The 25,986-nt window shown below is 48.8% G+C and overlaps 1 pseudogene across 1 annotated transcript in view; it reads left to right on the forward strand.

Moving 5' to 3' along the window:
- The window catches only part of LOC309550674 (WD repeat-containing protein 43-like), a 41,286-nt pseudogene that overhangs the window by 12,893 nt on the left and 2,407 nt on the right, over positions 1–25,986 (forward strand). Inside the window, exons 2-5 of the transcript in view lie at positions 17,646–17,767; positions 22,795–22,916; positions 24,347–24,470; positions 24,848–25,044. The product of the transcript in view is annotated as a WD repeat-containing protein 43-like (transcript). The remainder of the gene's footprint in view (positions 1–17,645; positions 17,768–22,794; positions 22,917–24,346; positions 24,471–24,847; positions 25,045–25,986) is intronic.

Below are 25,986 nucleotides of genomic sequence, written 5' to 3' on the forward strand. Positions count from 1 at the left end.
CTTTCCCTTTGTTAGTAAACGCGATAACTTTTGCGCAAACCAATCAAAATACGCTTTTTGCGATTTTTTTTACCAAACATAGGTAGGATAAAACAAATTGGCCAAAAATGTTAAAAAATTTTGATTTTTACATTTTTTTTTGGGGAATTTCATATAAAAAAATGTGAAAAATATTGCTATTTTTGCAAAATTGTCGCTCTTTTTTTGTTTATAGCGCGTGATCAAAAAATCGCACAGGTGATCAAATACCACCAAAAGAAAGCTCTGTTTGTGGGAAAAAAAGGACGCCAAATTCGTTTAGGTACAGCGTCGCACGACCGCGCAATTGTCCGTTAAAGTCACGCAGTGCCGAATCGCAAAATACCCCCTGGTCTTTTAGCAGGAAAATCCTCCGGGGCTTAAGTGGTTAAAGAACTCATATAACCAGCAAAGTATAACTCATTTACATAATATCTCTGCATATAAGTGCGCAAACATTATATTTAAAGTGTTTAAAAAAATCCATACAATTAATAAAATAAATATGTGGAAAAAAATTTTTTTTCAATTCATATAATTGTGTAAAAATTGTGCAAGCTCTCTGGTCGCGGAGAACTGCTGTGCGATCAGCTGTGTTTGATAACTCAGTTCTCAGTCTTAGAGCCAGCCGGGGACAGATGCTGCATCCACCTAGGTAAGTATGATTAAAAAACTATATATATATATATATATATATATATATGTGTGGTTTTATTTTATTTATATATATTGGACCCAAAGTTTCAATATTTTGTGTGGCCACCATTATTTTCCAGCACTGCCTTAACCCTCTTGGGCATGGAGTTCACCAGAGCTTCACAGGTTGTCACTGGAGTCCTCTTCCACTCCTCCATGATGACATCACAGAGCTGGTGGATGTTAGAGACCTTGCGTTCCTCCACCTTCCGTTTGAGGATGCCCCACAGATGCTCAATAGGGTTTAGGACTGGAGACATGCTTGGCCAGTCCATCACCTTTACCCTCAGCTTTTTAGCAAGGCAGTGGTCGTCTTGGAGGTGTGTTTGGGGTCGTTATCATGTTGGAATACTGCCCTGCGGCCCAGTCTCTGAAGGGAGGGGATCATGCTCTGCTTCAGTATGTCACAGTACATGTTGGCATTCATGGTTCCCTCAATGAACTGTAGTTCTCCAGCGCTGGATGATGACACTCCCACCACCATGCTTGACTGTAGGCAAGACACACTTGTCTTTGTACTCCTCACCTGGTTGCCTCCACACACGCCTGACCCCATCTGAACCAAATAAGTTTATCTTGGTCTCATCAGACCACAGCACATGGTTCCATTAATCCATGGCCTTAGTCTGCTTGTCTTCAACAAACTGTTTGTGGGCTTTCTTGTCCATCATCTTTAGAAGAGGCTTCCTTCTGGGATGACAGCCATGCAGACCAATTTGATGCAGTGTGCGGCGTATGGTCTGAGCAATGAGAGGCTGACCCCCCCCCCCACCCCTTCAACCTCTGCAGCAATGCTGGCAGCACTCATACGTCTATTTCCCAAAGACAACCTCTGGATATGACGCTGAATATGTGCACTCTTTGGTGGACCATGGCGAGGCCTGTTCTGAGTGGAACCTGCCCTGTTAAACCACTGTATGGTCTTGGCCACCATGCTGCAGCTCAGTTTCAGGGTCTTGGCAATCTTCTTATAGCCTAGGCCATCTTTATGTAGAGCAACAATTCTTTTTTACAGATCCTCAGAGAGTTCTTTGCCATGAGGTGCCATGTTGAACTTCCAGTGACCAGTATGAGAGAGTGAGAGCGATAACACCAAATGTAACACACCTGCTCCCCATTCACACCTGAGACCTTGTAACACTAACGAGTCACATGACACCGGGGAGGGAAAATGGCTAATTGGGCCCAATTTGGACATTTTAACTTAGGGGTGTACTCACTTTTGTTGCCAGCGGTTTAGACATTAATGGCTGTGTGTGGAGTTATTTTGAGGGGACAGCAAATTTACACTGTTATACAAGCTGTACACTCACTACTTTACATTGTAGCAAAGTGTAATTTCTTCAGTGTTGTCACATGAAAAGATAGAATAAAATACAGTGGGTACGGAAAGTATTCAGACCCCCTTAAATTTTTCACTCTTTGTTATATTGCAGCCATTTGCTAAAATCATTTAAGTTCATTCTTCTTCCTCATGAATGTACACATAGCACCCCATACTGACAGAAAAGCACAGAATTGTTGACATTGTTGCAGATTTATTAAAAAAGAAAAACTGAAATATCACATGGTCCTAAGTATTCAGACCCTTTGCTGTGACACTCATATATTTAACTCAGGTGCTTTCCATTTCTTCTGATCATCCTTGAGATGGTTCTACACCTTCATTTGAGTCCAGCTGTGTTTGATTATACTGATTGGACTTGATTAGGAAAGCCACACACCTGTCTATATAAGACCTTCCAGATCACAATGCATGTCAGAGCAAATGAGAATCATGAGGTCAAAGGAACTGCCTGAAGAGCTCAGAGACAGAATTGTGGCAAGGCACAGATCTGGCCAAGGTTACAAAAAGATTTCTGCTGCACTTAAGGTTCCTAAGAGCACAGTGGCCTCCATAATCCTCAAATGGAAGACGTTTGGGACGACCAGAACCCTTCCTAGAGCTGGCCGTCCGGCCAAACTGAGCTATCGGGGGAGAAGAGCCTTGGTGAGAGAGGTAAAGAAGAACCCAAAGATCACTGTGGCTGAGCTCCAGAGATGCAGTCAGGAGATGGGAGAAAGTTGTAGAAAGTCAACCATCACTGCAGCCCTCCACCAGTCGGGGCTTTATGGCAGAGTGGCCCGACGGAAGCCTCTCCTCAGTGTAAGACACATCAAAGCCGGTATGGAGTTTGCTAAAAAACACCTGAAGGACTCCAAGATGGTGAGAAATAAGATTCTCTGGTCTGATGAGACCAAAATAGAACTTTTTGGCCTTAATTCTAAGCGGTATGTGTGGAGAAAACCAGGCACTGCTCATCACCTGTCCAATACAGTCCCAACAGTGAAGCATGGTGGTGGCAGCATCATGCTGTGGGGGTGTTTTTCAGCTGCAGGGACAGGACGACTGGTTGCAATCGAGGGAAAGATGAATGCGGCCAAGTACAGGGATATCCTGGACAAAAACCTTCTCCAGAGTGCTCTGAACCTCAGACTGGGCCGAAAGGTTTACCTTCCAACAAGACAATGACCCTAAGCACACAGCTAAAATAACGAAGGAGTGGCTTCACAACAACTCCGTGACTGTTCTTGAATGGCCCAGCCAGAGCCCTGACTTAAACCCAATTGAGCATCTCTGGAGAGACCTAAAAATGGCTGTCCACCAACATTTACCTTCCAACCTGACAGAACTGGAGAGGATATGCAAGGAGGAATGGCAGAGGATCCCCAAATCCAGGTGTGAAAGACTTGTTGCATCTTTCCCAAAAAGACTCCTGGCTGTATTAGATCAAAAGGGGGCTTCTACTAAATACTGAGCAAAGGGTCTGAATACTTAGGACCATGTGATATTTCAGTTTTTCTTTTTTAATAAATCTGCAACAATGTCAACAATTCTGTGTTTTCTGTCAGTATGGGGTGCTATGTGTAGATTCATGAGGAAGAAGAATGAACCTAAATGATTTTAGCAAATGGCTGCAATATAACAAAGAGTGAAAAATTTAAGGGGGTCTGAATACTTTCCGTACCCACTGTATTTGCAAAAATGTGAGGGGTGTACTCATTTTTGTGAGATACGGTATATATATATATATATATATATATATATATATATATATATATATACCAGTGTTAATTTCGTCAACTAAAACCGACTAAAATGTTTTCGTCGACTAAATTAACACAATTTTAGTCGACTAAATTACAACTAAGACTAAAACAATTCAGATGACTAAAATACGACTAAAACTAAAATGGCATTTTAGTCATAAGACTATAACTAAAACAAAATAAAAAATTGACATCAAAATGAACAATCCTCTGCTGGCCATTTCTATATCGGGAACACAATTCCATCCAGAGCATGTATTAATCGCACATTAAAGTTTAAACATGTATTGCACCACCGCATCAACATAAGTAAGGGGCATCTACTAAGCTGCTTAAAACTAAACAATTAAGAAAAAGGCTTTTCTTTTATTTTCCCCTAATATTTAATATTGGTAATATATTCAGGTAATATGTGCAATGACATTACAGCCAATGGAGGTTACAGCAGTGTTAATTTCGTCAACGAAAACGTTTTCGTCACCGCTTTTGTCACCCGCATTTTCCAACTGAGGAAAACGAGACGCAAACTATAGTACATTTTCGTCAAATGACGACAACTATGACGAAAATCAAATCCGTTTTCGTTAACGAACGAAAACTAAACGAGAATGTGAGGCAGGGACGTTTACCCAACTTCCGGTTTTCATGGAGCTCTGCCTGTGTGGCGTCTGGCGTGGCGTGCCCCGTGACGTCCAACGTGAGGAGTGGACTACTACAAGAGAGTCGACTCGAGACCAGTTACCTGACCTCACCAGAGCACTGCAGCTGCAGCACTACAGCCAGACGCTCCAGGCTCGACTCATCACATGGCACCCGGCCACATCCAGAGCAGAGCACCCACTGTGAGTTACCAGCCAGGCCAGCTATTACTGCCTCCCTGAGTCCCCTTAGACCTCTCACCAGTCACCACTGGCATCCGATTCCGCCATCCATCCAGGACTGCGTGCGTGCATATAGGCCGCTGAGGCCCGCCCGGCCCATCCTGTTCAACAACTTCAGTTCAGAGTCAGACCAGAAACCACCCTTAAACCTGAGACCCCCATCCAGCACTCTGAGCAGCACTGTGTGCACTCACTGCACTGACTGCAGGCAGCAGCATTACAGGCCTCCTCTCTGACCTGACCATTACCATTTACATGACTAAAATGTACTGGAGTTTTAGTCGACTAAATAGGACTAAAACGAAAACACTTGCAGAAGACTTAAATGGGACTAAAACTAAAATGCCATTTTAGTCCTAAGACTAAGACTAAAACTAAATTGAAATTTGCTGCCAAAATTAACACTGCTATATACATATATCTCTATATACTGCTCAAAAGAATTTAAGAAACACTTTTTAATCAGAGTATAGCATCAAGTCAATTAAACTCCTGGGATATTGATTTGATTTAGCAGAAGGGGTTGTTAATCAGTTTCAGCTGCTTTGGTGTTAATGAAATTAACAACAGGTGCACTAGATGGGCAACAATGAGACGACCTCCAAAACAGGAATGGTTTTGGTGGAGGCCACTGTGATTTTTTTCCCTACTCATCTTTTCTGTTTTTCCCTTGTTTTGCATTTGGCTAAGGTCAATGTCACTGTAGTCAGTGTAGCATGAGGCCATACCTGGACCCTATAGAGGGGGGGCAGTGTCACTACTGGTAGCATGAGGCCATACCTGGACCCTATAGAGGGGGTCAGTGTCACTACTGGTAGTATGAGGCCATACCTGGACCCTAGAGAGGGGGTCAGTGTCACTACTGGTAGCATGAGGAGATACCTGGACCCTATAGAGGGGGTCAGTGTCACTACTGGTAGCATGAGGAGATACCTGGACCCTATAGAGGGGGTCAGTGTCACTACTGGTAGCATGAGGCCATACCTGGACCCTATAGAGGGGGGTCAGTGTCACTACTGGTAGTATGAGGCCATACCTGGACCCTAGAGAGGGGGTCAGTGTCACTACTGGTAGCATGAGGCGATACCTGGACCCTATAGAGGGGGTCAGTGTCACTACTGGTAGCATGAGGAGATACCTGGACCCTATAGAGGGGGTCAGTGTCACTACTGGTAGTATGAGGAGATACCTGGACCCTATAGAGGTTGCACAGGCAGTCCAACTCCTCCAGGATGGCACATCAATACGTGTTGTAGCGGAGTAACCGTACGATCCACGATATCTCCACTGGTAGTCAGGCAGAGCATACAATAATCCTGGTAGCGTATAATATTAACAACCCTATAATAACCAGCAGACACATGGCTTGAAGGTCAACACTAGACTGCCTTGTTTATTGAAAAAACACAGGGATTACACTCAGCCAAAACCCCTCCCTCTTCGAGACATTCCACACACAAAACTGAACATCCCATAATACCTTACTCTGCCAGACAAACAATAGGACAATATCCAGTGGCTGTGTTTGCCACACGGGGTCTCCACAGAGGGACAGCAGGGGTTTCCAATACACATTCATGAGCCAGCAGCTAACACAATACAAAATCCTACAGGTACTGCTCGGGTTACGTTTACACATACAATGCACACATAATACAGTTGTACAATCATTCCTGACAGAATACTCTGTAAGTGGCGATGTTTGTCACAATGCTCCCCCCAGAACCAAGCCGGCATACACAGTCTGATCCATAACGGATCGGCTTGGGGATGTCCGGGGAATACTCACAGATAATTTTTCCAGTTCAGTTTGTCGAGATAACCGTCAGCATTGCCATTCTGTTTTCCGGGGCGGTAGTGAATAGTAAAGTCATAAGGTTGTACCACCAAACTCCAGTGCAACAACCGGGCTCAATACTGTTCTTAATCCAAACATTGAAGCGTCTGGACCTCAGAAGGCCAGTAGGTCTCCAGGATATTGGCCGGGGATCTGGACTGGCAGGATCGCTGAGGGCAACTGGCCTAGATCGTTCCCCAGTAAGATGTCGGTGGGGAGCTCCCGTATCAACCCCACGTCAATCAGACCTGACCCGGCACCCCAATTCAAGTGGACTCTCGCAGTGGGTAGTCGGTGTACTGCTCCCCCTGCCATCCGTACCACTGCTGAGCCTCCGGTTCGGGCGGCATCTGGAACCAGGTGTCGCTTGACCAAGGTGAGAGTGGCTCCCGTGTCTCGGAGACCTTGAGCGGGCCTTCCATTTAACTGGACCGATTGTAGATGATGCTGTTGGTTCTCCGTGGCAGCTTGCACCGGGTTAGCTTCATGAAGGGTACCCCATTGCTCCTCTGTGTGTTTGAACCTGGGTACAACTGGGGAAACCTCTGTGGGATAGTAGGGGACCGTTGTCCGTGCTGAAGGGGGTGACCCTGGTCGGATCCATGCAGCTTGGTTCCTGCTATGGGTACAGTCTCGTCAATAGTGCCCAAACTGCTTGCACCTGTGGCACTGTACCCCACTGCGGGACGGGTATCTGGGTGTCTGGTGTTTGGAGGAGTTTCGCCCCGTCTGTGGTAGTAGTGGTCCTGTGGTGCGAGCCTGCTGCTGGGTAACAACTGAATAAACTTCGTGGATGGTAGATTGGGGAACAAAAGCTGAAGTCAGCTCCCCCAGGTCGTTGCCCAAAATAACATCTGCGGGTAAATCCTGCATCATGCCCACCTCCACATTCCCTGACCCAGCTCCCCAATTCAGGTGTACTTTCGCAGTGGGAACTTTGAAAATGGCTCCCCCAGCTACTCGCACAGCTACAGAATCCCCAGTGAGTTGTCTGGATGCAATAAGGTGATTCCGGACCAATGTGATGGTAGCCCCAGAGTCACGTAACCCTTCTAGTTGTCTCCCCTCCAGGTGACCAGCTTGCCGGTGGTTTTGTCGATTGTCCGATGCCGCTTGGATGGGGTTAACCTCGTGTAGGGTGCCCAGGGGTTCCTCCATTTGGAGTGCTGTGGGGGGTTGTAATGCAGCGGCTGCTTGGTAACAGTGTACAGCGGCTCGAGGTGCTGGTGCGTAGCCCTGATTCGGCCAGGGCTGACGAGGCCGATTTCGGGGACAGTCTTTCTGTATGTGCCCCATTTGGTTGCAGAGATGGCACCGGGTATGGGCTCCTGGTTGGTACCTGGGGTACTGACAGTTACCTCCTCCTGAACGTGGGCGTGCTGGTTCAGTAACTGCTGGTCGGTGATAGGGTTGCTGGGCAACTACCCTAGGCGGTGGTCGTTGTTCCCGTCTAGTGTCTTGGTGCTCATCTGCTAATTTAGCAGCCTCTGGAAGGGTGCAAGGTTTACGGTCCCTTATCCAGAGCTGCATTTCTTGAGGTAGTCTCCGGAAAAACTGCTCCAACAATAATAATTGCAAAACATCCTCTCGTGAAGTGGCTTGTGTTGCATCTAACCATCCGGTGGCCGCCCTGTGCAACCGATGGGCAAACTCAGTGTGGGAATCTTGGTCCTGCTTTTTAAGATCCCGGAATTGGAGTCGGTATGCCTCGGAGGTGATGGCATACCTGGTCAAAATCGCCTGCTTAACTTTCTGGTAGTCCCGGATGTCGGCATTAGGGACTGCCCGATACGCATCGGCCGCCCGGCCAGACAATTTCCCAGCCAATATCTGTACCTGATCCTCTGGGTCAATGTTATGTAACTGGCACAGCCTCTCGAAGTCTTGCAAATACCCATCTATTTCTCCCTCTGTGTCCGTGAAGTTTTTAAATGCCTGGTACGGTATTTTGGGTTTACCTTGCGGCATGCTGAGTGGAGTTGGGTGTACTTGGAGAGGTTGTGGCTGGGGCCCCCTTATGGCCATGATGTATTCATGTACGTCCGCTGCGACCCGTTCATGGGTCTCCATTGATGGGGTACTTGGATACAACGCTATCCTGCTGAGAAATTCCAGTTCAAATTCCCGGTCTGTTTCTGGCCTTGCATCCATGGCTGCTCTGTCTTCTTCCATGAGTTCTTTGATCAGTGTCGCCTTGTTCTTGTTGCTGGCTATCTTGCCTCTTGCCTCCAGCAATGCTTTCAATGTCTGCCGCTTTAGCCGTGTATAATCCGTTCCCATTCACCAGCCTTTTGTGTAGTTTTACGTACTGCCGAACTCCGGTTTCATCTGAATGGTTTCTTTTCTCTTTGTTCGCATGAATACTGCCAAACGCTGCTTCGCTGTGTGGATAAAGATCCCGTCGCTTGCCACCAATTGTAGCGGAGTAACCGTACGATCCACGATATCTCCACTGGTAGTCAGGCAGAGCATACAATAATCCTGGTAGCGTATAATATTAACAACCCTATAATAACCAGCAGACACATGGCTTGAAGGTCAACACTAGACTGCCTTGTTTATTGAAAAAACACAGGGATTACACTCAGCCAAAACCCCTCCCTCTTCGAGACATTCCACACACAAAACTGAACATCCCATAATACCTTACTCTGCCAGACAAACAATAGGACAATATCCAGTGGCTGTGTTTGCCACACGGGGTCTCCACAGAGGGACAGCAGGGGTTTCCAATACACATTCATGAGCCAGCAGCTAACACAATACAAAATCCTACAGGTACTGCTCGGGTTACGTTTACACATACAATGCACACATAATACAGTTGTACAATCATTCCTGACAGAATACTCTGTAAGTGGCGATGTTTGTCACACGTGTCATTGCCAGAAGGTTTGCTGTGTCCCCCAGCAAAGTCTCAAGAGCATGGAGGAGATTCCAGGAGACAGACAGTTACTCTAGGAGAGGTGGACAGGACCGTAGAAGGTCCTTAAACCATCAGCAGGACCGGTATCTGCTCCTTTGTGCAAGGAGGAACAGGATGAGGACTGCCAGAGCCCTACAAAATGACCTCCAGCAGGACACTGGTGTGAATGTCTCTGACCAAACAATCAGAAACAGACTTCATGAGGGTGGCCTGAGGGCCCGACGGCCTCTAGTGGGCCCTGTGCTCACTGCCCGGCACTGTGCAGCTCAGATGGCATTTTCTATTGAACACCAGAATTGGAAGGTCCACCACTGGCGCCCTGTGCTTTTCACAGATGAGAGCAGAGTTCACCCTGAGCACATGTGACAGATGTGAAAGGGTCTGGAGAAGCCGTGGAGAACGTTATGCTGCCTGTAACATCGTTCACCATGACCGGTTTGGTGGTGGGTCAGTGATGGTCTGGGGAGGCATCTCCATGGAGGGACGCACAGACCTCTACAGGCTAGACAATGACACCCTGACTGCCATTAGGATTCGGGATGAAATCCTTGGACCCATTGTCAGACCCTACGCTGGTGCAGTGGGCCCTGGGTTCCTCCTGGTGCAGGACAATGCCGGGATCATTGAGTATGAAGCCAGTTTCTGGAGGATGAAGGAATTGATACCATTGAATGGCCCCCACACTCACCTGACCTAATTCTAATAGAACACATCTGGAACATTCTGTTTCAGTTCATCCGATGCCACCAGGTTACACCTTAGTCTGTTCAGGAGCTCAGTGATGCCCTGGTCCAGATCTGGGAGGAAATACCCCAAGACACCATCAGTGGTCTCATTAGGAGCTTTCCCTGATGTTGTCAGGCATGCAAACAAGCACATGGGGGCCACACAAACTACTGAGGACCATTCTGAGGTCCTGCAATGACATTTCACCAAAATGGACTCGCCTGCTGCATCATTTTTTTACTTTAATTTTCGGGGTGTCTTTGAATTCAGCCCTCTGTAGGGTGATAATTTTCATTTCCATCAAACAATGTGACATCCTTTCCTTCCTAACACATTACCCAGTTCATACCAGTATAGATCCTAACACATTACCCAGTCCATACCAGTATAGATCCTAACCCATTACCCAGTCTATACCAGTATAGATCCTAACACATTACCCAGTCCATACCAGTATAGATCCTAACACATTACCCAGTCCATACCAGTATAGATCCTAACACATTACCCAGTCCATACCAGTATAGATCCTAACACATTACCCAGTCCATACCAGTATAGATCCTAACACATTACCCAGTCCATACCAGTATATATCCTAACACATTACCCAGTCCATACCAGTATAGATCCTAACACATTACCCAGTCCATACCAGTATAGATCCTAACACATTACCCAGTCCATACCAGTATAGATCCTAACACATTACCCAGTCAATACCAGTATAGATCCTAACCCATTACCCAGTCTATACCAGTATAGATCCTAACGTATTACCCAGTCCATACCAGTATAGATCCTAACACATTACCCAGTCCATACCAGTATAGATGTTAACACATTACCCAGTCCATACCAGTATAGATCCTAACACATTACCCAGTCCATACCAGTATAGATCCTAACACATTACCCAGTCCATACCAGTATAGATGTTAACACATTACCCAGTCCGTACCAATATAGATCCTAACACATTACCCAGTCCATACCAGTATAGATCCTAACACATTACCCAGTCAATACCAGTATAGATCCTAACACAATACCCTGTCTATACCAGTATAGATCCTAACAAAATACCCAGTCTATACCAGTATAGATCCTAACACATTACCCAGTCCATACCAGTATAGATCCTAACACATTACCCAGTCCATACCGGTATAGATCCTAACACATTACCCAGTCCGTACCAGTATAGATCCTAACACAATACCCAGTCTATACCAGTATAGATCCTAACGCATTACCCAGTTCATACCAGCAGGCTCGGACTGGCCATAAGGCAAACCGGGCATATGCCTGGTAGGTCGGGGCCACCAGGTCACTTGTCTTTGAAGGTACGTCACTAGCCTGTCACTAGCTTGTGAGCCAATAGCGGGCGAGCGCGCACCCGGCGAGGCGCGCGCCTGCCCGGGCTCGTTCCCTAACAAGTCAGCGCGTGTGACCGGCGGACCCGATGTCCGCCGGTCACTCGCGATAGTTCGCCGTGAAGGGAGAAAGGAAGGTGGCTAATGTAAACAAAGCCGTCTGTCATTCTCCCCTGTGTAAAAATGGAGATCACACGGTTCTGCTATGTAGGACCGTTGATCTCTGTTCTTACACATGTAGCCACATCCAATCACAGTTAGAAACACGCCCCTAGGGACACACTTAACCCCTCCTTCCCCAATAGTTAACCCCTTCCCTGCCAGTGTCATTTTACAGTAACAGTGCATATTTATAGCACTGATTACTGTAGTAATGTCACTGGTAACCCCAAAAGTGTCAAAAATGTCAGTCAAGGGTCCGATCTGTCTGCCACAATGTCGCAGTCCCACTAAAAATCGCAGATCGCTGCCATTACTAGTTAAAAAAAAAAAACAACAAAAATGACAAAAATCTTTCCCTTAGTTAGTAAATGCAATAACTTTTGTGCAAACCAATCAAAATACGCTTATTGTGATTTTTTTTTTTTTTTACCAAACATATGTAGCAGAAAACAAATTGGCTGGAAATGTTAAAAAATTTAGATTTTAAAAATTTTTTGGGGGGGGAATTTCATATAAAAAAATGTGAAAAATATTGTTATTTTTGCAAAATTGACGCTTTTTTTGTTTATAGCGCATGATCAAAAAATCGCACAGGTGATCAAATACCACCAAAAGAAAGCTCTGTTTGTGGGAAAAAAAGGACGTCAAATTTATTTAGGTACAGCGCCGCACGACCGCGCAATTGTCCGTTAAAGTCACGCAGTGCCGAATCGCAAAATAGGGCCTGGTCAGGAAGGGGGTAAAATCTTCCGGGGCTTAAGTGGTTAAAGGTCGTTTACATAGCAATTAAATTCCAGCGTTCTGAGGAGTTTTCTACATTCAGCCTAAAAATGAGAAATCTTTCCCTTAGTAAACGCAAACCAATCAGAATCCGCTTATTGGGGTTTTATGGAGCAGAAAACAAATTGGCCTAAAATGTTAAAAAATTTTGATTTGTACATTTTTGGGGGGGAATTTTATATCAGAATGTGGAAAAAATTTACATTTTCTAATTTGAAAGATAAAAAATATCCAATCTATTCAATTTTTGTCATATTTTTAGGCCAAAATGTATTTATCTTCATGTGTGTGACAGAAAAATTCTCAATCAGCGGATTTTTAACTGCTTTAAGAGCGGAAGATTTACCCCCCTTCCTGACCAGGCCATAGTTTGTGATTCGGCGTTACTTTAATGGACAATTGCGCGGTCGTGTGCGACGCTGAACCCAAATTACATTTACGTATTTTTTTCCCACAATCAGAGATTTATTTTGGTGATATTTGATCTCCTCTGCGATTTTTTAATTTTTGAAAAAAAGAGCGACAATTTTGAAAAAAAAAAAGAAACATGATTTTTCGCGAAATTTTCGCTCTTTTTTTTATTAATATCACAAAAAATGAAAAGCGCAGAGGAGATCAAATACCGCCAAAAGAAATCTCTGTTTGTGTGGAAAAAAAGGACATCAAATTAATTTGGATAAAGCGTCGCACGACCGCCATATTGTCAGTTAAAGTGGCGCAGTGAGAAGTTGAAGAAAGCGGCTCTGGTCGGTAAGCAGGGAAATCCTCCGCTGCCCACAATGACATTTCATCCAATCTCCATTCATATCACTGGGATGAAGTTACCTCACTCCTCTCCTCTCCTCACTCCTCTCCTCTAATCACTCCTCTCCTCACCTCACTCCTCTCCTCTCCTCTCCTCACTCCTCTCCTCTCCTCACTCCTCTCCTCACTCCTCTCCTCTCCTCACTCCTCTCCTCACTCCTCTCCTCTCCTCACTCCTCTCCTCAGTCAGTCTCTCTGAGGTGATGAGGGGAGATCCGGGGCTCTACGTGACGTCACTCGGGGAGGCGGAGTCAAGCTCCCAACTCCTTCACTATGCAGGATCGGCTCAGGGGGCGGAGCGATCTGCTTAATAGGGGAGGAGTGACAAGCAGCTGCTCTGGTCCTGGAGGAGGAGCAATGGGAACAGGGAGTTCCTGCTGTGGGAAAAGTGCGGGAACGCCTTTCCCATGCGTTGCTGCAGGATTCGAGCTCCTCCCCCGAGTGCCCTGTGCGCACCCTGTCCTTAAACACGTGACCGGGATCGGACAGCAATGCAGCGGGTGGCGTGTAGGAGAGGCTCCTCCCCCCACCAGCGCCTTCACCCCGGGAACGGCAGGATCACTGTATGGGACAGCCGAGAATGGGGGCTCCGCCGGGAGTAGGTCCCCTCCCCCACCTTTGGCAGCACCAGCAAGAAAGACAGCGCGGAGCCCACAAAGCCCTGAGCGGTGCCACTGACCGACACTGAGCTCACCCTGCCCTGCCTGCAGCCCCCTGTACCTACCTGGGGGACCAACCGGGGAGGAGGGGGGAAGGTGAGACCCAGTCTGTGTATGGGGGGGGCCCCAACCGGGGAGGAGGGGGGCAGGTAAGACCCAGTCTGTGTATGGGGGGCCCCAACCGGGGAGGGGGGGCAGGTAAGACCCAGTCTGTGTATGGGGGGGCCCCAACCGGGGAGGAGGGGGGCAGGTGAGATCCAGTCTGTGTATGGGGGGCCAAATCAGGGAAGAGGGGGGCAGGTGAGATCCAGTCTGTGTATGGGGGGGCCCAACCAGGGAGGAGGGGGGCAGGTGAGATCCAGTCTGTGTATGGGGGACCCCAGCCGGGGAGGAGGGGGGCAGTCTTAGGGATGTGGTCTTGCCCTCTTATCTCATATGATGGGGGTGGGGGGATACATCTCATGGTGAACATACATGTAACCATCCAATCACATGACTCTTCATAGGATCTGATTGGAGTTCTATTAACCACTTAAGCCCCGGAAGATTTTACCCCCTTCCTGACCAGGGCCTATTTTGTGATTCGGCACTGTGTGACTTTAACGGACAATTGCATGGTCGTGCGACGCTGTACCTAAACGAATTTGACGTTCTTTTTTTCCCACAAACAGAGCTTTCTTTTGGTGGTATTTGATCTCCTGTGTGGTTTTTTTATTATTTTTTTTTATCATGCGCTATAAACAAAAAAAGAGCGTAAATTTTGCAAAAATAACAATATTTTTCACATTTTTTTATATAACATTCCCCAAAAAAAAATGTAAAAATCAAAAATTTAGGCCAATTTTTTTTCTGCTACCTATGTTTGGTAAAAAAAATCGCAAAAAGCATATTTTGATTGGTTTGCGCAAAAGTTATTGTGTTTACTAACTACGAGAAAGATTTCTGTCATTTTTATTGTTTTTTTTTTTTTAACGCGTAATGGCAGCGGACAGATCGGACCCTTGATTGACATTTTGGATACTTTTGGGGGTACCAGTGACATTACTACAGTAAGCAGTGCTATACATATGCACTGTTACTGTAAAAATGACACTGGCAGTGAAGGGGTTAACTTTTTTTGAGAGGGAGGGGTTATGTGTGTCCCTAGGGGCGTGCTTCTAACTGTGATTGGCTGTGGCTAGCTGTGTAAGAACAGAGATCAACGGTCCTACATAGTAGAACCGTGTGATCACTATTCCTACACAGGGAAGAATGACAGGCGGCTTGTTTACATTAGCCGCCTGCCTTTCTCCCGGTGTCACGGACAATCGCAAGTGCCCGGCGGACATCGGGTCCGCCGGACACACGCGTGGGGGTCCGTGACCGAGCGGGAGTGCGCATTCGGCGGCGCGCGCTCGCTCACCAGAGCCTCACACGCTAGCGACGTAGACCTACGTCGCTTTGCCTGTGAGGGGCTGACTGCCGCAGTAAATCTACTGACGGCAGTCGACAAGTGGTTAAAGATTTGTATTCGGTCTTCCCTCCCCCGCACCTGATGACATGTGACCTCCTCTATCTGGCAGAGATTGGGGGGTCTCAGGTAATAGATTTGGGGGGGGGGTCCTCCTTTGATCACATGACACACCTGTCTGTTTGGAGCGGGGGATGTAACATGTCAGGATGTGGTCGCGTCTCATACAGTAGAAGTGTGGGGGAGGGGTGGAGGGTGTCAGATGTGGCGTCCCGGTCTCGGTTCAGCGCTCTGACGCTTCGTGTTTTCGGATACGACGTATGAAATGGTTCCATGTTAGTCATTCCCGTGTCCCCCCCCCCCCCCCCCATCCTCCTTAAAGTGAACATTGTATCAAAATCTCAATTGCCGAGTCTTCTTATTCATTTCAATCTCCCAAAATTTGTATCAACCTGTTGGTGCACATTACTAAAAACAAAGCGATTCCCCCCCCCCTCCCCCTCCACAGACAAGGAGTTCAGATCTATCACTAACTGACAGGTGGGAGGAGTTACCATATACCGCAGGGTGACAACGCTGTTCTGAATTCCCTGCATGGCATTTAGCGCTGTCACCGGATGGAGGAAGTCGGTTCCCTGGCAGCAGGAAGCCAGGGCTCTTTCCATTCAGCGTCTGCACAGAAATCAGTTTTATTAAATTTCTCCTCCCCCGATGCGGCCGCTTTCCTTCTGAGACGGAGTCACTCCATAGAGGGGACACCCCCAATATACAGATTTATAGTGCAAAGCATCGGGCTGTCACCCCCCCGCCAAACGATGGGGGCAGCTGTTCCTCTGGCTGTCACCCCCCCCGCCCAACGATGGGGGCAGCTGTTCCTCTCGCTGTCACCCCTCCCCCGTGCTATAATGGGCGCAGCTGTTCCTCCGGCTGTCATCCATCCCCCTGCCCTATGATGGGGGCAGCTGGTCCTCCGGCTGTCATCCCCCCGCCTAACGATGGGGGCAGCTGTTCCTCCGGCTGTCAGTCCCCCCACGCCCAACGATGGGGGCAGCTGTTCCTCCTCCGGCTGTCATCCCCCCGCCCTATGATGGGGGCAGCTGTTCCTCCGGCTGTCATTCCCCCTCCCCCCGCCCAACGATGGGGGCAGCTGTTCCTCCGGCTGTCACCCCCCCTGCCCAACGATGGGGGCAGCTGTTCCTCCCGCTGTCGCCCCCCCCGCCTAACGATGGGGGCAGCTGTTCCTCCCCCGCTGTCACCCCCTGTGCTATAATGGGGGCAGCTGTTCCTCCGGCTGTCATCCACCCCCCCGCCCTATGATGGGGGCAGCTGGTCCTCCCACTGTCACCCCCCCCCGCCTAACGATGGGGGCAGCTGTTCCTCCGGCTGTCAGTCCCCCCACGCCCAACGATGGGGGCAGCTGTTCCTCCTCCGGCTGTCATCCCCCCGCCCTATGATGGGGCAGCTGTTCCTCCGGCTGTCATCCCCCCGCCCAATGATGGGGGCAGCTGTCCCTCCGGCTGTCTTCCCCCCCGCCCAACGATGGGGGCAGCTGTTCCTCCAGCTGTCATTCTCCCCCCCCGCCCAACGATGAGGGCAGCTGTTCCTCTGGCTGCCCACCCAATGATGGGGGCAGCTGTTCCTCCGGCTGCCCCCCCCCCCCTGCCCAATGACGGGGGCACTGTTTCCCTTGGCTGGCCCCCCTCCCCCCCGCGGCCCAATGACAAGGGGGGCCACTGTTCCTTCTGGCTGCCCCCCCTTCCCTATGATGGGGGGCGCTCTTTTCCATCCAGCTGACCCCCCTTCCCCCATTTGCTACTTTTACTGCCCATGGTCTTGCCCTCTCTAAAGTCTGAAGGACAGTGAACTGGCCCTTTTTGTTTAGTAAGTTTGGAGCCCCCTGGTTTAAACCAACACATATTACAGTAGACCTGTGCACTGATGTTGCTGGAAGCTGTACTGACCTCCTTCTGATGGATACATAGTAATGAAAGAATGGATTGCCCACTCTGGGGGGGGGGGGGGGGGGGGAGGGGTATAATGCTGCATTCATATAAGTAAAAGCCTAGGCATTGGGTCATGTGATCTCTGCAGAATAGGGGAGGGACTTTCACACTGGCTGAGATCACATGACAGGTGGAAGGTCAGAGGACGGTCTTCTCTTTATACATTGAATACGGGGTGATTGTCTGTCTGTATACACATCTTGGGGCATGACACTAATTAGTCAATTTTTTTTTCAGGAAAGTCATCAGAAAAAGAAGCGGAAATCTGAAGACGGACAATACGACCTCCTCGCCATCGGCACGGCAACCGGCACCATATTATTGTACAGCGTTGTCAAGGGGAACTACAAAGCAAACTGGTGAGTTTTCTGGCCTTGCCTTTTCTTAAAGTGTTACTCCGCCCAGAACTGAGATCTTCAGTGAGTGAAAAGACAGCCGCTGGGCCCTCGCCACTATCGGCGCCGTGCTCGACGCCCACCCAGGAGTTAGGAATTCTAAACCCAAGGACTAATATTGAATGCATTGCAGCTTACTGGGTGGCTTCATTTAGTTTGTTTTTAGCCTGAAAGAATTTTCAGCAACTACAGAAAATACCTGTTGATCCTGCCAGAAATGGCGTCCTTCCTGAAAACAGGAGCAATGTAATCCTCAAATCTCCTTCCATAGAATGGAGGGGAAGGCTGGGCTGAGTTACAGCTGCTGCTCCCTCCATACAGCCCCCCCCGGGGCAGGACGTGTTACTGGCAGGACTACCTGGTGGCAGTAAATGTGGGCGGGGTCAGTCTGGGGCCCCCCGCTATCTACCTGCTCAGGGCCGCTACACCGTGTGGTCTCTGCCTGTTCCTGAGATAGCGAGATCATGGTGGAAAATTCTGAGTCGGCCGGTCTGTGTGTGGCATGCCGATATCAAACGTCCACAGCATTTTTCCCCGAAAACCCCCCACCTCCCAAAATCAAATACCACCCCCCCCCCCCAAATCCCCCCCACACTGATTGTAGGAAGGAGAGGCCATAATTTATTTGCTAATCTACTTAAAGGACTCTTAAAAAAAAAAATTCTCTTATGTTCTCTGACAGTCGCCGCCAACTCATACAGTCTTCACTTATGGGGTATTGACTTCATCTCCACAGGAGTTTCTAGGCATAAGACTTGTAAAAGAACAATAAATCTACATAGTCACACCCATGGGGGCTGTCCTTCTAGTCCAATACCCCCCTACAATAACCATCCCAACTCAGTTTGTCTTCTGCCTAGCGTTAGGAGTGGATATGCTTCCCTGTGCTGAGGCTAGAGTCTCAGCCTTTTCTCTTTTTTTCTCTTATGATTTATTTTCAAAGATGTAATTTTTTCTTTACATTGCTAGCTGTTTATTTTATCAGCACTAGTTAGTGGATCTTCGGATGAAGATGGAGTTTGCGGAGCTGGGAATCGGACTGACCGTCCTGGTTCTCCAGGACAGAGGGTCAGATGGAATCCCAGCCCGCCATTGAGCGTTTCGCAGGCTATGTGTTTGCCCTGGCCTCACAAACAACCCATCCCTGTCCATCAGGGATGCAGCCATGTGAGGTGGCTACCTCACTGGACACAGCATTGGTTCGTCCGTGCACTGATAGTGTCCTGCGTTTTTGGCTGGCGGCACTCCCCTGCCATCTGAGGGTGGGCGGTGATATGAGGCACCCCACGCCATCAGGTACAGGTAAGTACATTTTATGTGGGGCCTCTGTTTGGGGTCGGCAGTCCTGTGTGTCTGTGGTGTCCCCTGTGTCTGTGCGTTTTGGGCTCCCTGGTCCCGGTCCCTGCTGGGGTTTTTATTCTCTCACAGCAGCGCTGTGTGGGGGTTTTGTGGGTCCCTCTCCTAATGTCACTTTATGGTGCATGGGGATTCAGACACATGCGGTTAAAAGACAGCCGGTCCGCCATTTTACGTGTGGGCAGCATGTCTGGCTTCGCTGTGGGCGCTCATACAGCATGCTATGTAGTGTATTTTCGCGCCTTACGGTGCCATCTTGTGTGTGGCAACACGATCGTTCCGAGCACATGTCGGCGGCCATCTTGCTGAAGCCTCCCATTAGTTTACATAGGCATCCATTTTCCCTTGGCCTGCAGCTTAGTTCTGCCTCCAGCGGTGACATCACTTCCTCCTTTCTCACAGAGCCGACCGAAGGAGCTGGTAACACACTGTGGGGTGTCTGTCCTGCTGTTCCTTTCTTTTCCTGCTTTGTGCACTCTTCCTGGTCAGTTTTGCCCCTGCGGAGGGGGGGTCTGTGTGTCACAGTCTCAATAGCGGTGTGCTGTGGGGTCCACAGCGCTCTTAAAGGGCCAATTCCAAAACAAAAAAAAAAGCTTTTCATTTCTGATATGGAATCCCAGGACAGCAAATTCCTGCCAACTTTGGTGGGGGATTCAGGGTCCTCTGAATCCTCTACGGTCACTAATTTGGCTGCTGTTGTGGCAACTTTGGTGTCAAAAATGGATGTGCTGCTGTCTGAACGTGCTGCTAGGAAAAGGCCTAGAATTTCCTTTTCTTCTGATTCTGAGTGTGATATGGTTGCTGTAGGTAGCGTGGCCCTTTCGGGGTCTCGCTCTTCTCAGGACCCGCAAGTGTCTGAGGGGGAGGCGGAGGCCGAGGAACGCGCAGCTATGGATGAGTTGATCCTAGTGGTGAAGGAAACACTACATTTGGAGGATGAGCCCACTCCTCCGGGCGTTGTGTCCTCTTTTGGTACACACAGGACCTGCAAGACGGCGCAGGTTTTTCCTTGCCCCGCAGAGTTTCACCATAAGGTGAATGAGCTATGGCGTAATTTAAAACACACCTTCGTGGTGCCTAAGAAGTTTCATCTGCTCTACCCTTTTGCGGCCACTACAATGGCGCGCTGGTGTGTGCCTCCTCAATTGGATCACACGGTGGCCAGGTTGAATAAATCTATCCTGCTCCCTGCCGAGGACTCTCCGGTGTTTAGGGACCCTACGGATAGGAGGCTGGAATCTCTTGCCCGACACACCTACATGGTGGCGGGTTCCATGCTCAAGCCTATTTTCTCCTCTGTGATGGTGGCTCAGGCTGTGGCGGATTGGACCAAGGTGCTCAAACGCACCCTCGTGGCTGTTTCTGCCCCTCCCACTACAGTGGAGATGGTGGATCATGTATTTGTGCGATGCTGCTCTAAATGAGGCCCCTTTGGTGATACACCTGTTCAGTGTCGCTATGATTAACCGTCGCTTAATTTGGTTGAAATGTTGGTCGGCTGACCTAAAATCAAGGAAGACAGTGGCTGATATCCCCTATGCGGGGTCTCGCCTTTTTAGGGAATCCCTGGATGAATTGGGGAAAGGAGTCACTGGGGGTAAGAGCACTTTGCTGCCCCAGAACCCTAAGGGTAAGTTTTTCCGCGGCAAGCGGTCCCCCTCCTTTAAACCTACTCAGGGGTCCTTTTGTGCCTTCAAGGCACAGAACAAGGGAAAACCTTTCAAGGGCCAAGGTGGCCAGAAGAAGCTCTGGTTTGGCAAGCAAAAATCCGGCCAGGCCGGTGCGGCGGCTCAGTCCGCCTCTGCCTGAAGGGGCGCCCTCACCCATTTCAGGGGTGGGGGGACGTTTGCGCGGTTTCCTCCAACCTTGGCTGCTCCGAATCTCGGACAGGTGCGTTCAGGAAATAATTTTGTCAGGGTACAAGATCGAATTACTTTCATGGCCGGCAAACAGATTCTTTCCCTCAAATCTTCATTTGACCCCAAGGCGGTTAGAGGACCTACATCAAGCGGTGCAGGATCTTCTCGCTCAGGGGGTGATCGCCCCGGTGCCTCATCGGGACAGGTTTCGGGGTTTTTACTTGAATCTGTTCACCATGCCCAAAAGGGAGGGCAAGGTGTGTCCGATTCTGGACTTAAAAGCGCTGAATCGCTTCGTGCGCATTCGAAAGTTCTGAATGGAATCACTCCGCTCGGTGGTGGCCTCCCTGAATCAGGGGGAGTTCCTGGCCTCTATAGACCTGAAGGATGCGTATCTGCACATCCCCATTTTCGAGGGTCATCAGAGGTACCTCTGATTCGCTATCGCGGAGGAGCATTACCAGTTTGTGGCGTTACCTTTTGGTCTCGCTTCGGCTCCAAGGGTCTTTACCAAAGTGTTGGCGCCTGTTCTGAGTCCAGGGGTTTCTCTCCTCCTTCCTACTCGGTGGCGAGAGTGTTGGCTTTCCTCCAGACTGGTGTGGACCAGCGTCTTGCGTTGGCCACCATTAAGGGCCAGGTCTCTGCACTGGCTGTTCTTTTCCAGCGCCCTGTGGCGTCTAATTCCTTAATTTGCACCTTAATTCAAGGTGTGCGTCACTTGGCCCTTCCTAGAAGGGAGCCCTTACCTCCATGGGACTTGAACTTGGTTCTGTCCGTGTTGCAACTTTCCCCTTTTGAAAACATCAGGGAACTTTCGTTGCCCATGCTATCTAAGAAGGTTGCTTTCCTGGTAGCGATCACTTCTGCTTGCAGAGTGTCAGAGTTGGTGGTGTTGTCTTGCCGCTCCCCTTACCTGGTGGTTCATAGGGATAAGGTGGTCTTGCGACCTAATCCGTCCTCTTTGCCTAAGGTGGTTTTGGATTTTCACCTCATTGAGGACATTGTTTTTCCTTCGCTTTGTCCCTCATTCAAAAGAGGTTGCCTTACATTCCTTGGATGTTGTCCGGGCGATCAGGGTTTACATGTTGTCGACTGAATCCTTTCGAAAATCGGATTCTCTCTTTGTCCTTCCTGAGGGACCTCAGAAGGGTATGGCTGCGTCTGCAGCGACCATTGCCAAATGGATCAGACAGACCATTGTACAGGCTTACTCGTTGCGGGAACGGGTTCCTCCCTTCCCTGTCAAGGCGCACTTTGCTAGATCGGTGAGTACGTCCTGGGCCTATCGGCATCAGGCCTCGGTGGCCCAGGTGTGCAAGGCTGCGACTTGGTCGTCGGTGCACACTTTGTCAAAGTTCTACAAACTTGATGTTCTGGCATCAGCTGATGCATCCTTTGGCCGCAAAGTTCTCTGTGCGGCAGTTTCATAGGGAACCCTGGGTTGTACGGGTCCCTAGCTGTTGGGGTTGTTTTCCCCTTGGTTATTTGTTTTCCTGGGTTGTTGCTCATGTTGAGCCCTTTTTTGTTGCCCAGAAGGTTACCTTCTTGTACGTGTAAGGTTCCTTTCTCTGATGTGGGTACTACGTTGCTTTTCTGACAGTTGCGTTGCCCACCCCTCATGGCTACACTGCTTAAGCCTAGAAACTCCTGTGGAGATGAAGTCAATACCCCATAAGTGAAGACTGTATGAGTGAGCGGCGACTGTCGGAGGACTCAGAGAAAGGAATTTTACGGTAAGATTTTATGAAAATTCTGTTTTTTTTTTCTCCCTCCCAGGTTGGCGGCCATGATGACCGAGTAAACTGCCTCCGGTGGCATCAGGACGGCGGTTGTCTGTACAGCTGTTCAGAAGACAAACACATCATAGAATGGAACACACAGACCTGCAAAGTGAAATGGTGAGTGGATGATCCAGCGTCTCCCATCCCAGCAACCAAAATGTCATTCCTAGTCTGAAGATGGATTGGCCACATTTATTTTCTATTTCCATTTACTCTTCTCCAATCTAGTAAGTTGTAGCCCAAAGAGAGTTGGAACAATGTACAGTATGTCACAAAAGTAAGTAAACCCCACACATTCTATCTTTTCATGTGACAACACTGAAGAAATGACACTTTGCTACAATGTAAAGTAGTGAGTGTACAGCTTGTATAACAGTGTAAATTTGCTGTCCCCTCAAAATAACTTGACACACAGCCATTAATGTCTAAAATGTGAGGGGTGTACTTACTTTTGTGAGATGCTGTAAAATGAGTGCGGGAGTTTATCAGCTCATTATTTTCACTAAAGATAAAATAAAATGCTTACAATTGTATATTTACCAGATCAAAAGGAAGTGAGTGGAAGTTCATTATTGGGGTTTATATGTTTTCCCATCAGTCTGTTTGTATTGGTGTCTCTGAGTGATCAGACACTATTGGGGACCGCCCTACTTCACTACAATATATAACTATGTACCCCCCCCCCCCCCATACCCAGAGGAGTGAGGAGATTGGAGGGAGCACTGTGATTACATGGAATGGTTTCCCTTATTTCTGATATAGAAATGGTGATTCTCTCTTGGCTGTCTGAGCACCTTCCCCTCACCCGTCCCTGAAATATAACAGTGATCCTTCCTTCCACATAGAGACCTTTCCTTCCTTCCTTCCTATAACATAGTGACCCTTCCTTCCTTCTTTCCTCATAATGACCCTTCCTTCCTTCCATCCTTCCTCCTAGTGACCCTTCCTTCCTCATAGTGACCCTTCCTTCCTTCTATCCTTCCTTCCTCCTAGTGACCCTTCCTTCCTTCCTTCCTTCCTCATAGTGACCCTTCCTTCCTTATAGTGACCCTTCCTTCCTTCCTTCCTCCTAGTGACCCTTCCTTCCTTCCTTCCTCCTAGTGACCCTTCCTTCCTTCCTCATAGTGACCCTTCCTTCCTTCCTATATAACAGTGATCCTTCCTTCCTATATAACAGTGATCCTTCCTTCCTATAACATAGTGACCCTTCCTTCCTTCCTATAACATAGTGACCCTTCCTTCCTTCCTATAACATAGCGACCCTTCCTTCCTTCCTTCCTCATAGTGACCCTTCCTTCCTTCCTTCCTTCCTCATAGTGACCCTTCCTTCCTTCCTCATAGTGACCCTTCCTTCCTTCCTCATAGTGACCCTTCCTTCCTCATAGTGACCCTTCCTTTCTTCCTTATAGTGACCCTTCCTTCCTTCCTTCCTTCCTCCTAGTGACCCTTCCTTCCTTCCTTCCTTCCTCATAGTGACCCTTCCTTCCTGTAATATAACGCTGTAAATGTTTTTTCTTACTGTAACTTTCATTTTCCTCCCTCTGTAGTAAATGGAAAGGAGACAATGGCGGTGGGGTCAGCTGTTTGTGTATAAGTCCAGATGGAAAAATGTTGCTGTCTGCGGGACGGACGATCAAACTGTGGGACCTGGAAACCAAAAACCTCACCAGGGTAAGTTGCACCGACCTGAATCCAGAGAAGGAGGGGAGCTAAAAGGCTGAACCTCAGAAGGGCTTTGACTCATTGGTTCCCTGTGTCTGGCCCAGTGGTGGTCCTCACCTCGGGTGACTTGGTAGATGGATTCCTGGTTGGTTGCACCACCTGGTCTGCCTTCTCCCCTCCATCGATCGTGTATTGGTAAATGTGATCTAAAATCCAGACGCTCCTCTTGGTAAGTGTGGGGGAGGGTATGCGCTGTCTACCTGCTCAGGGCTGCTCCATAGTGCCGTCCCTGCCTGTTCCTGAGACAGCCAGATCACCGTGGAGAATACTGAGTTGGTTTATCTTTGTGATTCACCAACTTCCAAGCTCCACTACATTTTTCAAAGACCCCCCCAAACTGCATCCTCTATAAGACCATCACCCCCTCCTCCCCTACATCCTCTATAGACCACCCCCCCCTGCACTCATCGGCAGTTACATCCCTCATCTTCATACGACCTCCAGGGGAGTCTCACTCATCCAGTGACACCATGGGCTTGTATTTCCTGTCTGGGGCAGTACACGATCGGTTAATCAGTGTGTGGTAAGCTGAATGGATTATTTCTGTTTGGGGGGGGGGGGGTAGAAGTTTCAGTTTTTCAATTGACAGTGTGCACTGCAGGGTGTGGACCTGTTAGTGATCGGCGCTGGGCATAAGTCTTCATCGATGGCTGATTGTTACATGAGCAGTTCCATGCAACTGGCCACAATTAGCTGGGGGTGCTCTCAGCCTCTTGTTTTCAGCCGTGCTTCCTCCCCCATCTAATCACTGGGAAGCCCTCCGCTGTGCTTCCTCCCACATCTAATCACTGGGAACCCCTCCGCTGTGCTTCCTCCCACATCTAATCACTGGGAACCCCTCCGCTGTGCTTCCTCCCCCATCTAATCACTGGGAACCCCTCCGCTGTGCTTCCTCCCACATCTAATCACTGAGAACCCCTCCGCCGTGCTTTCTCCCACATCTAATCACTGGGAACCCCTCCGCTGTGCTTCCTCCCCCATCTAATCACTGGAAACCCCTCCGCTGTGCTTCCTCCCACATCTAATCACTGGGAACCCCTCCGCTGTGCTTCCTCCCACATCTAATCACTGGGAACCCCTCCGCTGTGCTTCCTCCCACATCTAATCACTGGAAACCCTCCGCTGGGCTTCCTCCCACATCTAATCACTGGAAACCCTCCGCTGTGCTTCCTCCCACATCTAATCACTAAAACCCCTCCGCTGTGCTTCCTCCCCCATCTAATCACTGGGAACCCCTCCGCTGTGCTTCCTCCCACATCTAATCACTAAAACCCCTCCGCTGTGCTTCCTCCCCCATCTAATCACTGGGAACCCCTCCGCTGTGCTTCCTCCCACATCTAATCACTGGGAACCCTTCCGCCGTGCTTTCTCCCACATCTAATCACTGGGAACCCCTCCGCTGTGCTTCCTCCCCCATCTAATCACTGGAAACCCCTCCGCTGTGCTTCCTCCCACATCTAATCAC

This window comes from Pelophylax lessonae (genome assembly GCF_965119305.1).
Source record: "Pelophylax lessonae genome assembly, chromosome: 3".
Lineage (NCBI taxonomy): Eukaryota > Metazoa > Chordata > Amphibia > Anura > Ranidae > Pelophylax > Pelophylax lessonae.